A 12,792-nucleotide genomic window follows, 5' to 3' on the forward strand; every position below is an offset into this window, starting at 1 on the left:
TACCAGTAAAAATTAGATTCTCAAATGCTAAGCATTCAAACCCAGCTCTCATGGTATTATTTATCAGTAAATTTTTAAAGATCTGAGCTCTTTGAACTTCTATCCCTACTGTAAATCATGACATCTTAAAGAAAACTTATCCCCAGACCTCAATATCTTGGAGATACTTGATATCAGAGTTGAAAGCTTTACCAGTAAAGCCAGAAGCAATTTCCAGTGGTGATATCCAGCATTTTTCATGGTATCACTTCCAAACTCTCTTTAGGAAGTGTATTGAAAACTTATTTACTACACAGGCTCTTTAAAAACTCTGTATTTGTGTCATACTTGAATTAGACATCATTCCCATTCCCAATATAGTAGAATGAAATGTAACCCTACAGTGTCTAATAATTAACTATTTGGGTGCTTAACCATCACACTGTCCTATGTTCCAGGTATCATGCTTTCAAAGTGACATTAAACTCTGCAGAGTCACTGATGCCCCATCCCCAAACACCACACTGCCCCTCTCAGACTGACCAGCACATATAGGTCTACATTGGAAGCAATGGATTTTCTTGCTTGGTGGTTGCATATGATTCTGTGAGAGGAAATACTGCCAGCACTGCCTGAAGGGACTTGGGAAGGGTGCAGAAACCAGACTGAAAAATATACAAGTTTCTTAGTTGAAGATGTTAAATTTTCGCTTTGTTTTTGGTAAATAAATTGAAATTGCAGAAGCTACGGAAACAATTTTACAGTGTGTGACCCAAGGTGGGAATAGTTTCTCAGAAGCTCATTGCAAAAAGTATATTGAACAGGGATTAAAAGATTTAAAGATGAGACAGCCTAGAACAAAAACACAGAACATCATAACTGTGATATTAACTCTGTCAGTATTATCATGTTGCCTTTTTAAAGTCATTTAACCCCTGCTTGGAGAAGCATCTCTAGTCTCTGTGGGTTCTCTTCCTGGCTCCCAACAGAAGTTTTAAACTTCGTCTGAATTTGTGTGAAATACACACAAAGCACTCTATGTTGTGATACTGTCCCAGAGTTCACAGCAATGCTGGTTTGTGCACCTTTTGACTGTTGGAAGAATGCAAGGAGACAAGCATTCCCAGAAGACTGAGGTTTTAAATGCATGTTTAACACCACTAGATACCCATTACAAAAAACATCCAGGACCAGCTCTATTGAAATTCTAGTCACAGCTCACATTAAGCCAGCTTTTTCTTTTCTATTTAATAAAGAAATTACTTGAACTCAGGAACTGTTTGTAAATTTAAACACTATTCCTTTACAGAAGCTTTTTTTTTATTATTATTACTACAAGCATTGGTCTTCACAAAGACTAAACTGTAGTGTTTGGGTACTTTTCCCCCCCTCCCTCCCTCTTTCCATTGGGAACAAGAGAGAGCCAAGGGAAAGGTAAAAACAATTACTAGAAAATTCTTCAATTACGTTACTCCAGAAATTGTTTTTGTCTCTGTTCTCCAAGATGTGCCCTTTATAATATAACATTAATTATATGCCTGTATGATCATGAGATAATGTGGTATGACATTTTCTTCCAACAAACCAGGCTACAGAGCCCACTGAAGACACCTGTGTAGTCTGTGGATTGCTTCTGAAAACCAGACTTGCCAGTGCTGCCAGGTTATTGAAAATTGGGACAGATTTCACAAAAACAAGCATTCATTCCCTTCACAGAAGAAGAAATAAAGAACTTATCGAGTAGCATGACTACTGGAGTAGCTTTCCAGCTTAAACAAAAACTGTGATACCACCTCTAAAGATTTATGAGGGTCTTTCAAGACCAGTGGAGAACCATGACACAAACATACATTTATGTAAAGTCTGGTATATGCTTTCACCCCCCTATAGCTGAGCAGGTTAATACAGTGCATCATCTATTACGTGCATCACCTTTATTCATTCAAGAACAAAAAGCTGAAGGACAGACAAAAAAACTCCCATGTAGTTCACAAGTCTGGAAACATAAGTATTCAATGTCCATCCCTTCATGAAAAACAAATTTCAACACAACAATTCTATAACGTATTGCAAGAAATATGAAGCACTGAATTACCTTTTTATAAGCTACATCTTTATTTATGAAAATATAGATTCATATTTTTATTACCCAAAAGAAAACTGTAGCTCAAAAAGGTGACAGAAAAGAGAGTAAGTCTAGGAATCACCTGAGTTAGTCAGGAAGCATCTGCCAAAGGTGCTGCTGGTTCATCAAAAATAATAATTTGTAAAAAATAATAAATTGGTAAATTATCTTCAATAAAAACAAAACTCTACAACTTCAGACCACTACAAACTAAATATAGCACACCAAGGGTTTTCAGAGGGAAAATCCTGTTGACTTTGATAAGCATCTCCTATTTTCCATAGTATTCTCTGAAAACTGTAGTCAATAGCTCTTTATAATGTAACATAGCATTTAGCAATAATGCCAACTAATGCAAAATAGTATAAAAACACTGAAGCACACAAAAGTTAAAACATTTTTTCTCTTTACAGCTTTTATAGATTTTCACACCTATGCTTCATCAGAGAGGCACAACATTAAAAAAGGAGTATAAATTAAAAAATAGATCACATAAGGACATGCTGGTATTTTTTTGCCTTTAGCTGTGGGGAGTATGCTTGTTTTAAGATTCAACAATGGAATAATTAAGATAAAGATTAAATACAGCATCTTTGTTTAAAAATACTCACAACTGCTATTGCGAGAACAAAAAATGTAAATATGCTGGCTGGCAGTAGGAGATTTGGCTTCCCCAAACCTGCAGTTTCCCATACCTCATTCAAATGTATGTTCTTAATTCCACAGGCAGAGTTCACGTCAGTAACTCACCTCTTAAAATTAGAGCAATAAAATAATTTAATTATACAGTAAGTCTTATCAGTAGGACCGCCTGCAATTTTATTTGGGGAGAAAAAAGCTTTTAAAAATTGTATTTAAAGTTCCTTGTGAAATACAGCCTTATTGCAAAATCATTCTTATTCTCAAGATATAGAACACTGTGCCCAGTCAAATGTTCAGAGTTATAGCCCACAATTCCATTCTATTTGTAGTACAGAATTTCTGGCACATTCAATTTTTGTTTTAATTATTTTATTCTGGGGAACAGAGTGTTCAGATTTATTATCAAGGTGGACTACAAAAGAAGTATTATTATAGGTCTAACAGGTGAATAAACCAATACATTTCTTCAATCCATAAAGCAACTAACTGCTCCTGGAGAAGATAGATCTGAAAAGCTGAAGCAGAAGAATTCAGAGCTTCATTCCAAAAGCAAGAAAAGCCATGTTTTCCTTAGCAGAAAGAAAACTAATTACTATTTCTAAATGTCTGCTCTGGTTCTAGAACATACCAGTAACCTGGATTAGGTAATATTATGTTCTAGTCTTGAACCATCAAATAATTTTTGTACTCTTACACTTAGCTTTTTTAAAAATATTAAACTTACCATTTTTTGTTTTCCCCAGTGACAGAGGGGTACAGCCTTAAACAGCAGGTCAAAAGTGTTGGTGAGAATTATAAATGACAGTAAATATTCTTTGGTCAAGTAATTGAATATACTGAGTAAAAAAGGAGGGGAAGGATGACTAGCTGGTAAATAAAATTTATGTGGTTTTATCACATCCATGTATGATTTAATGGAAATAAGCAAAAGGTATCACCAGAAAAAGAAAAACAGCATGAAATCAATGCTTCACATGTTATGACATCTCAACACTTCATACATCAAGAATTCAAAATATACTCTCAGACCCTCAAAAGAGGTAGATATAATTCTACATACGAGTAAGATAAAGCTACTTCTGGATTGAAATACAGCAGCAATTCAGCAGCACACATCAGTTTTTATGACAGGACATTAAAGATTACTGTTATTCATTTCAAATTGCTGTAGATAATTACAGAACTTAATTGAAGAGCTGGAAGTACTCCAGACATGAAAGGTGCTAATACCTTCCATCTTACAAAAAAATTACATGTTCTGTAATGATTCTAAGTATTATCCATGAGGTTTTTCATACTGTACCTTCCAGCACTATGATAGAGCACAAATTTATCACCAATTTGAAGAAAAGAGCAACACACCTTGTGACAATATCATTACCTACTGTGAGGGAATTTGTTGAAAGGTATTTCACCTAAGCAGATGGAACATCTGAATGCTTGTGTGGATAACAGCACTGCAGTCCACAGTACATGGTTGGGTTACAATGCATCTCTCTAAGACACATAAGTAAATATAGCTTTTAGGTGACCACAAAAAAAGCCATTGACATCATGGAGTTACTATTTTGATTTTCTTGATTGCTTGTGCTTTGTTTGCTTTTTTAAAAGCTGAATTAATCCTACAGATTTCCATATCACTCAGCATATTCAGAGGACACCACTAAAATACAGTACTAACAGTGTCAGAAGGATAGATTAGTCGAAGTACTGCAAAATACTCATCCAAGAACACAATTATACCTCAGATTTTCTCTTGCAGTCCTACTTACATGATCCCAGCAGAGCTACTCAGCCTGCTGGAAACAGGCAACTTAAAATAGTCTTTACAAACCCTGCCATGAAGGAAAACCATTTATGTCTAATCATTCTTTTGAAAAAAATAATAAAACCTATTATAAGTACTAAAAGTCATGATTCTCCCAATACTTCCTCTAAATTTGTATCATAACTCTGAACAATGTCATCCAAATAGCAGCACTGTGGTATGTTACACTAACACAGCCTCTCTGGTCATGCTCTTGTGATCTGTAAGAGCAGTAAATCACTACAGAGATATTCTGATGGTAAATTAAAAAAAACCACACACAAACCCCCCCCCCCAAAAGAAACAAAGCACTGAAATCAAACAATGAGAGAAAAATACTTCTGAAATTCATATGATTTTTGGAATTTAAACCAGCTGTTCCATGAATAAGAAAATTTAAACTTTGTACTTAGGGATAGCCAAGTAGCCAGGGGATATGCCAAATTTAAGCAAAATTGTTTGACTCCCTTAACACAAAAAAACTTGAAACAAAATGGAACTTTGAGGCAGAACATTGTAACATTTAGCATAGCTCAATCATAGACAACACACACCCCCCCAAAAAAAAGCAAGAAGTGATAGGCTGCAAACTCAAGTCTCTAAATTAGAAACAACTGAGTTAATTAATATCCTGCCTCATTCAGTGCAGAGAATGGCAGTTTCCTTAACGAGCAGATCTTCAATGTTTTATTTCATTGACAGTAAACCCAAGTGACTCCTACTTTCTTTATTGCATACTCTTTAAAACAGTATCCTGACAGCAATAAACTTTTCCATGTAATTTTTCTTTAGCATTCATTAGTATTCCACCTCACAATTCTGTAAGTGTGGATTAGTATTGAATTCTCAGAATTTTCCCATGAGGCAAGGGTTTAGAATTTAACATGAGACTACTCTTTAATTTCTCTTCCCAGTCATTAGAACTTTCCAGGTAAGAGTTCTAACTATCCATCCCTGACTCACCAAAGATGTCCTGTGAGTGAGGGTCAGGTCTTGACAAAAGAAGTGTGAGATTGTAATTCAAGTAGCCTGTGATAGATTATCACACCAACACCCAGCAGGGATGTTGACAAGGTTGGAATTCTGACGGCAGCCTGATAGAGAAACCAAAGAACAGCAACAGCAAACCATCACAGCAGAGAGGTACAAAACACCTTGGAGGATTTCACAGACCTTACTTTCACCATTACTCTACTCCCAAACAAACCAAAAGTCTTATTTATTCCCCAATTCTCACCATCTTCTTCCTTGTGGTTCTGATTAGAGACTTCTCTCTTTAGCCTTCCATAGTCTCAGTATCCAGTCTCAACAGGCAGGACTGATAACAGCAGTTGTAACTTTGTATTGTGAAGTAGAAAACCCAATGCCATCCTTACTGTGATTCTACCTTCCACAGTATCTTCCACTGTTCCAGAGACTGAAAACTTTAAGTGCTATACTTGTGAATTCATCTTAGAAATCACCGTGGAAAAAATGAGATTGCTACAACATTGCAGTGTGTTTTAACACTTTCACATTGCCTCTCCAGAGACAAGGAGCCACCCTAACAGAACAGGGACTGCATCAAACAGAACATTAAAGATCAAGTGTAGATGTGGTTGACACATCTGAAAAGCTAGATAAGGCCTATAGGGTAGGAACCAAAACCAGCACAGTTGAGCAACAGTATCACAGAGATAAGAGCATAATTTCAGTATCAACACTTTCAGGGAAGGAGCAATTTAAAAAGAACTGAAGTGCCCAAGAAACAGCTTTGCCAATCCTTACATAGGACTTATGAAAAAAAAAAAAAGAAAAAAAAAATGGCTCTTACTGCACACAGACAAGACCAGTTATCTAGAAACGAGAAATTAAAGTATGACATCATCTCTGACATCTGAATACTTCTCTGGATAATATTTCAGAGAACTAACCCATACTGTGCTGTTTAACATAGAAAACATTGAATTCTCAGAAACTGAAACATATGCCACTCATTTTAATTGTCATTATTTTTTGTTTGAATGACAATGTATCATTTATAGCAAAGTACATACTCTTTTCAGTGTTTCTCATTAAAATAAGACTAGCTGAGTGCTGGCACAAAAAGGAGATAATTAAATCAACCAAATTAAAGTTTGCAATTCATTCAAAACAATGTACAGTAATGCTTTCTCATGTTTGTCCTCTGCAAAAATCAAAGCTATTTAGTTTTGGTTTGGGTGGTTTGCTTTACTCTTATTTGGGCTTTTTAAAAATAGATTATTCACCATCTTGAAAACAGTGAAAATCTTGGAATAAAACAACTTTTAGGGATACTACATTGTGTTTTTTTTCTGTGAAGAACCAAAGTATTATTAATTACCTCAATGGATAGTAGTTGCTTCCTTAAGTTCTCCTGTCTGTGAGAATGCTCAAATGAGGATATTACACTGCAGTTGAATAACTAAAAGCTGCAACTATATCGTTTACCTACAGCCATTTATTCAAGGTTTCATCATCATGCTGCTTGGAAGATGAAAATGAAAGAGTTTCCATTTAATGAAGACCATCTGAAGTGTCCCCACTGCAGCTGCAGGCTCTGTAGAATCTGTCGTGCAGGAGGCAAAATGCTGCATTGTAATGCAGATTTTCTTAAGAGTGCATCTGCAGCAACAAGATCATTTCCCATGGTCTTCACTGTATTTCTTCTATTATTCATGGAACACAATGTAAATGAAGCCATAAATTTTACCACATACTAAATGTAGAAAGAAGATAATGGGAATTGTGAATTATGAATGAATCACTGTTATTGTGATTCCTCAAGGATTCTGATGTAGATGATTACATGCATGCAAAGACACTGTAGCTAAACTTCTTTATATTGATCTTGAAAAATGATTCTAGGAATATTATCATTAATATACAGGATTCCTAGATTTGTTTTTCATGACAATGCCAACTAACCATCAAAGACAATTACATATCAATGCTACCTAGGGGCAGGCAAGCATACTTGTATTTGGAATTACTGAATTGGGGAGAGAAAGATAATAGCTTGCAAAAATGTGTTTCCCAGCTACCCACATGTGTTCTTTCACATTTAAATAAGCCACAGGCAAACTTAGTGGAGTATTCTGTAGTAAGCACATTCAAATGCCAAGTAATAAGCAGTAAGATAAGGACTTTTTTTCTGTGGCTGAAAATGAAACAGTTTCTTTAAATGAAAGTATTCTTCTACAAATTGCACCATCAAAAACCCTACAAGTATGAACCTATCTTTGCCAGTTTTATCATGATAGCAAGAGACAAATTATTACTGTCGTACCCATTAAGAATAACTCTTAGTGATATGATCAAAGTCAGGAACTGTTCTGGTTTGATAATGTTTATAAATTAGTAAAGTTATTCAATAAAATTGCTCTAGCTATAATTAACATCAGTAAAACACTAAATCCCACAAGATACAATGAGTAGCAAGTGTATATTAAAATAATTGCATGCAGAAATTCTCACCCACTGTGAAACCTTTGCAAGTTTGTTCATTCCTCATAACCACCTTTGGTCTGTTTGCAGCTATAGAGTCATCAGTTGTCTCTGTCACTCCTTTAAATAGACTTGATGCTTTAAATACTTATACAGAAAAAGGATGAACAAGACATTTCTAATATCAGCATCTCAGATATAACCAAGTTCTTTATTTGGGCATAATAGGCAGGGCCCCCAAGTCCTTGTCCATTTTTTCCACATTAGAATCTGCAGCAAAAGAGTCAACTTTGAAGTAGTGAAGGTGGAGGATAATAATGGAATTTGCACACCATCTTTATATTCAATGAAATCTCTTTAAGTTGGCACCAAGGCATTGGTGTCAGCATGAAAAAAAGACTTCGACATATCCTTGTCTCCTATGAAAAAAAAAAAGTGGGATATGCAATAATGAGGGTTGTTAACCTGAGTTCATTTAAAATAACAGGAAGAAAAAATCCACCATAAAAACAGAATGATCAACTAACAGTATGCCATTTCTAACCAACCTGAAAACACTTAAATGGACAAGAAAAAAACTTGAAAATGAACCAGAATCTATTTTCAGCACAAATATTCTGCATTTCCATACAGGACAGTTTCTACCTACCATAATTAGTACTTTGAGGGTAGAAGCAGGTTTTCATAATTTCTTTGATTTGTAACCTGTATTATTTGTTCACTAGAACACCATGTTACTCGTGTGTTTATGCTCCTGCAGCAATTTTCTTCCACTTTATACCAATACAGATGGACTTACTTGTATTCACTCCTGTTCTGATGACATTGATTATCTCAGTAAATTTAAAAAAACCAAACCTACATTAACACACAATATCACAAGTTACTACAAAAGTCTAAAAAAAAAAAAGTGAAACAAGCTGAATTTCAGGATGATTTATTGTAGCATTCCTGTTGTGGCATGAAAGACTTCAGAGGAAAAAGTAGCTTATGTTTGTGTAGTAACATTAAACTGAAAAATAAAAGTGATTAAATAGATTTAAGAGCCTTATATATAACAATATAGAACCACAAGTTACTACTCTGCTGCAGGATCTCACTCAAACATATCATAAAATTCACTCAGCCAGATGCAATATTTGAAGTCTACAGGTTTTCACTGCAATAGATTTTCTGGGGGAAAAAAAAAAGGATGAAAACAACAAAGCAACTAAACTCAACAAGACAAAACAACCCAACACACAAACTTTAAGTTATCAGCTCTAAACTGCCCCATTGCTCTTGGAAAACAGAATTTCTACAACATGTTAGCTAACAATGTAAATTCATTCAAACCAATACAAATAGTGTTCCTAGCGTGCTTTAAGTTGCTGTGCAAAGCCAGCACAACTGAGCTCCAACACAATGGCTTTTTATCTTTTATTATCACTTCACAGGTGGAAAGGCTGAGAGGTAAGTGAAGCTACTGATTCAAGATAAGAAGAAAACAACAACTTAAGTGGCTAAGAAATGACAGGCCCCTTCCAACTCAGCACGTTCTGTGATTCACTCTGCACTGGAAGCCACGTCCTTTCCTAACAAATGTGGCCCATTTTACATCCCTTCTTCACAGCACTCCAATAATCTGTACAGTTTCAAAAACTAGTATACTACAGAAACTTAAATGATGGCTTCCAAGTGTCTTTAATAGGATTTAGTAGATCAGAGGGGTACTTCTTAGATAGTAAAATAAGAGATGTCTACATTATTTCCTCCCCATGACATTCATTACACTTCTAGAGGAAATGACTCTATAGAGCATGGATTATGTATCACCGTATAACTGTGTTCTTTGATCTGGTGTAGATGTACATCCATTAGCTTTCACAAGAAACAATTAAATAAAATGTTTGTTTACTTGCAAGGGCTCTTCTGAAGTTAAATTGGGATGAATAGGCAATTAAAGTTCAGAAACATCAGATGTAATGGAAAAACATAACCATGTACAGAACAACTTGGAGAAGTGCCTCTCAGCCTATGAACTTTAAAACTGTTGCGCAGAATAAAGAGACTAATTCTCTCTTCGAAAGAAACACTGTGTCTCTATCTAACAGAGGTTTTGTTAACTCATACTTCTCAAACTGTCCTGATAGCACAGTTGCTTTTTGTTTCCATTCTCTTAAGACACAATTTAGACAAATGTTTAACTTCATTTGAAAAATGAACCTGACATCTTAATAAAGTCACCATTATACTCATGTTATTTAAAAAAAAAAAATCAGAATCCTAGGACCAAACAGTGAACTCCTTTTAATTCAGAAGTGACAGTGAACTCAACAGCCAGATAGACAAAATTCTCAAATCCAGACACTGGTCAGTTCTAGCAAAACTGTTGTTTTCTCCTGCTGTTGCTCTGAACAACTGATCAACAGTAAACTTCAACACACAAACAGGGTTTCAATTTGTAACTCACAGTCAGAAGTGCCTGCAGACTTAAAATAAAAAACCCACAAGCCAATACTAAGCCCGATACTTGGCAAGATATACAGAAACTTCTGAAACCTAATATCTGAAAGAATTTTATTTAACCTACTGTTTCTTTATATGTGTGAACTAAGATCCACGCAGTCAGATTAAAAAAAAAAAAAAAGTCAAATGTAAGTTAAGAAATCACATCAGTAATATAAAAGAGTATAATGACACTTGCTAGAAGTTTTCCATCCAAGCTCCAACTTATGAAGACAAAAAAGAAGTTTCATAGAACTCCACTAGGGGTATTTATTTGAATCTGAAGTGCCACTGCCAAAAACATTCCCTGATAACATCAAGATTGATGATGTTTACACACCAATTGTGTGTAAGTCAGATAAATGAAATGCCAAAAGACTAAATCCAAAAAAACCACGAGTTACACATCTCTCATCAGTTAAATAGTTACAAGGACTGGGTAAAGATCTGAACACCCCATGATGATAATTACTGGCTATGGTATCCACAAGAGCATGTCTTCCAGAGAGTCTGAAGTTACTAGTTGATTATTCCATATTTCAGAATGTTTTAACACCTCTCCTGAGGAAACTCACTGTGAGGATAACGCTCTCCAGAAGCCTGTGGATGAGGCGTTACCTCCTCCAGTGGTTTATGAGGACACCTAATGACAGCTCAAGGATATGTCAAAGATGAAGTGACACACTGATGACTACAGTATGAGAGTCCCACCCACCTCCTGATTAATCACCACTTTTCATGTGTTGAGCTCAGAATGAAAGAAGATGACACATCCCTCTAATGGGGCTTCAAAACCAGGCCTCTGCTCCAGCAATAATCTGTATTTTACAACTGCAACTGTGTTTACAAATAGTGAGTCACAAATGATGATTAAGAGCTTTGTTTTGCTGAGGCAGATGTCTATTTCCATTAAAATATAAGTTTTAAAAGCAGATTTATTTTTACTAGAAGTAAAAAAATTACTAGAAAATGCCAAACCCACAACCCCAAACACACAGTGCTACATCACAGACCTGCTGCTACCAGAACTTCATTTTATAGTTCTGTCAAAATTAAGTTAGCTCACATACTTCTGTAAAGATGCTGTTCTACTACTGCCATTTTCACAGTGCGTTCTTTAAGTTTTTTTCTCCATTTGTCCATAGAAATCCATTTTGTACAGCATATTGGCAGTTTTTTAAAATGTGATTTATGGTACCACTTAAGCACTTATCACTTGCTATTCAGTCTTCCAGCTACACTATTATTCTGGGCTACAAAACACTAAGTACCTCAACAAAGCAAACTTTCTGTAATTTATGATTTTTTACTATTTTTCAGACAAAAGGCAGTATTTTTCTGGCCTGTTTATTAATCATAAACCAAAATAAATCTACTAATGATTTAGATGTCAAAATTCCTTGTTATTCATCAGCATGATGAAGCCTCAGGCCTTGATATTGAAAAAAATACAGCCACCTCCCTAACTTCAAACATGAAAGTAGCCTCAGTTTTCTCTGAAGACTTCATAGAACTGTAAACTAATTACACTGTTTTTTCCCCCCTCTCACTCATAATGAAAAGTGATAGTTATGCCTACATAAACTAGTACAGCTAGAAAAAGCATACAGGCTTTTAGAAACAACCCTTTCCTTGACTCCAGCAAAAGCTCTGTACTCCAGAGAGCAATTTTGCTTTTTCTACCTATAGCAGATAGAATATTATTAATTAGGCTCTCTTTTCAAGTCTTTTCTAATTTTTATGCATAGACCATTACAGCTGAAACAAGACAAACATTACTTTTCTACAGTATAATCAACTAGACAAATTCCAGGGCCTCTAATGATGCTAACCAGGCAAAGAGACAAGCAGACTGCACTCCCCCAGCATAACCTTTCTAAAATGCAAGCAGATAACAGTTATTTGAAAATAATTATTACACATGCAAAGCTCTGAAGTCAAAATTAAAAGGCTTTCAATATAGGTTTTTCAAGTACCACCAAGACTACTGACATCTAGAAAAATGAAGACAACAACCCACCATAGCAAGATTCACTGTATATATTGGAAATTTCTCTTCTGTTCAATCACATAACATTACATAGAGCCCTCTGGAAGCACAGCATAGGAGTTGCTGTGAAATACAGGAGCTAAAGAGACAAATGGGTAAAAAGAAAGTGGAAGCTGCCCAACAAGGAGCTACACAGCAGAATTAGAGATGGCACAAAGCTTCTGTTGAAATTATGGGAGTTAATTCCCATAATTGAGCATGGTAGTCTGCCATCACTTCAAACATCAATGACACATCAGAAGCAAAGTTTTAACT

The sequence above is a fragment of the Pipra filicauda genome, unplaced genomic scaffold, assembly GCF_003945595.2.
Source record: "Pipra filicauda isolate LSUMZ 115617 unplaced genomic scaffold, ASM394559v2 scaffold46_size3722508_pilon, whole genome shotgun sequence".
NCBI lineage: Eukaryota > Metazoa > Chordata > Aves > Passeriformes > Pipridae > Pipra > Pipra filicauda.